Raw genomic sequence first — 2,500 nt, forward strand, 5'->3', positions numbered from 1 at the left:
GAGTAGGAAATCCGGAAAGAGTGAGTCCAAAAGATAGCAAGAAAGAAAGAAATAAGTTAAAAAGACATCTCTTAATTCCATTTCTTTGTCAAAGCAAGTCCAAAAGTCCAATAGAAGGTTTTCACGCGACATCATCGCCGCCATGTTGGTGGACGAAAACAAAAGATCTCTCATTAGCTTCTTTTGCTTGTCCACCAGGCCCGGGTTGCTCGAAGCATGGTTAGCGCTAACCAGTGTTAAATACCATGGAAACCTATAGGTTTTGATACCTCTTAACCAACGGTTAGCGCTAACCAGGCTTTGAGCAACCGGCCCCAGAAGTAGTTGTTAGTCTGTTGTTATTGGTGTCTCTAGAGGTTGGTTGAAAACGTCCCATACTCTTTCTGACAGTCTTGTAGTTAGGCGACGAGATGGTAGATGTTAGTACTCTCTATTTTAAAATCTTTCCAAGTGTCTCCTAGTTATCCTCGAAAAGTACATCTATGCTTTAATGTGAAAGTTAATTTTGATGTGAATGGCCGCTTGACTTTTGGATTAGTTGCGAGAAAGAAGTTGAAAAGTGATCGCGGACACGCTTCTGCTCGGCCTTGATTTACAGCGCCGAAAGTTGACTGAAAGAATACATGCCTCAAAACAGCTGTCGTTTGATGTCAAATTCTTAAAAACCGTAATCACTTAGTCCGACTTGCCATGCAACGTAAAACCACGAAGTTACAAATTCACGTTAACGCTTAGAAGCGGCTTTGGTTTTATTTCAAATGTTCAACCGGTACATTCTGTTGTGATACAGCAACAGCAAGAGCCCATGAGTAGGAGCGAACAACAGCCTTTATATTCATGTCATGCCGCTTTCATAGAACGATTTATTTTTGGATTGAATTTCCCAAGAATGAGACTCCCACAGGATCCCGATGACCAATCACAAGAAACTAACTTGACGTCATAGCGTCACCGAGCCGGAACTGCCTTAAAAGTTAATCTAAAAATAGATCGGTCTGTAAAAATGCCGTGACTTAAGCTTAGTATGGGAGTTGCTCGCTCCTAGTCGTGGGCTCCTGGCAACAGTGAAATTGTGAGTAAATGGTACAGTAAAGTTGAACTGCCACAGTCTTTAGCAGAATGTTCGCAAAGGAATAACTACTTGTCTTTCGGTGGGAAGTCCTCAGATATGTCCAGAAATGCAAGTAACTAGATGCTGATTTCTCAAAACCCCGAGGACTTGGCGGACTCTTGAATCTATTTTCGAATTTTCTATCTGCGATCCTTTTTTAATTTTTTTTTTTTTTGCTTCTTTCAAGATAAGAACAAGCAAAGGAACTGTTGAGTTTTATGGCTTTAAAAGTCGTCTTTTTAAAGGTGCACAAGTATTTCTTGCACACGAAATAAACCCGAGAGTCTTAGGGCTTTCTAGAGACTTCAGCATCCATATTTTAGAGCCAACCCGAAACGGCTAATCATAATTGGGGAGTAGACTCTCCCACCTGATTGGCTTATTCCCGTAGCACTATGGCGATACGCAATAAAGTCGTCAATGGAGATTTGATTGAATATTTAGTATCGAAGGACAGACCATAACAAAGCAATGAGATAAAAATCAAGTTGAAAATGAAGAGGAGGGTTGCATGAATTTGAAACGCGTTTGCGTTTAGCAGCAAGTGCAATGCAGCTGCTTTCATAAAACCATGAAAATTCTCATTTTATGACACCTTTCTCTCTCTTTAGTGCTCCCTCGGTGGTTTAAAAAAAAGGCAAACTTAAGTCTGACCTTTGCGGTGAACGTGGTTGGCGATTATAGGCGTCGTCATCCTCATCACCATAGTCGTGATCAACATCAGTCAAGGTAATTTTTGGTCCACAACCATGGAAACATGGAAATGGCTGATCCTCGGTGTAAAACCCTGTGAAACTCACGGACGGCGTAACACACAAAGGAAAACAAAAGACCGAATGCAAAAATGGCCGCACAAAAATTATTCTTTTGTCTTTGTGTTAATTAGCCTAACTAGCCTCGGTCACACGCGTAAAATTTAAAGAATTTGGGCTGTAAAACGAGGCTAGTCACGCTAATTAACGCAAAGACAAGAGAATAATTTGTTGGCAGCTATTTTTGCATTCGGTCAATGATCCTCGCAGTTATGAACGCAATTGAAAGAAGCCTGAAAAATTCAGGACTTCAACGGGGTTTGAACTCGTGACTTCGCGATACCGGTGCGACGCTCTTAACCAACTGAGCTATGAAGCCACTGACGATGGGAGCTAGTCATTTGTGGGTTCCAATTTTCCCGTGAGGAATGAATCGACGATGAAATGACATGAAATGGATCATATATGAACTGCGTATATGAAATCAAGTGAAGCTATGATCCTCGCAGTTATGAACGCAATTTTTGCAATTGCATAAAGAAGCCTGAACAATTCATATATGACCCATTTCATTTATCATTTCATCGTCGATTCATTCCTCACGGGAACATTGGAACCCACAAATGACCAGCTACCA

General features: G+C 41.1%; 1 protein-coding gene across 1 annotated transcript in view; it reads left to right on the plus strand.

Annotated features, from left to right (window-relative positions):
- LOC138059198 (TBC1 domain family member 16-like) overlaps positions 1-1,107 on the plus strand; it is an 11,328-nt gene extending 10,221 nt beyond the window's left edge. The window contains exon 5 of the mRNA XM_068904748.1: positions 1-1,107. This exon is cut by the window's left edge and continues 917 nt beyond it. The gene's annotated coding sequence lies outside the window, so the exon portion shown is untranslated.
- Positions 1,108-2,500: the final 1,393 nt, after the last annotated feature.

Source organism: Montipora capricornis, chromosome 8, assembly GCF_036669925.1.
Source record: "Montipora capricornis isolate CH-2021 chromosome 8, ASM3666992v2, whole genome shotgun sequence".
Classification (NCBI taxonomy): Eukaryota; Metazoa; Cnidaria; class Anthozoa; order Scleractinia; family Acroporidae; genus Montipora; species Montipora capricornis.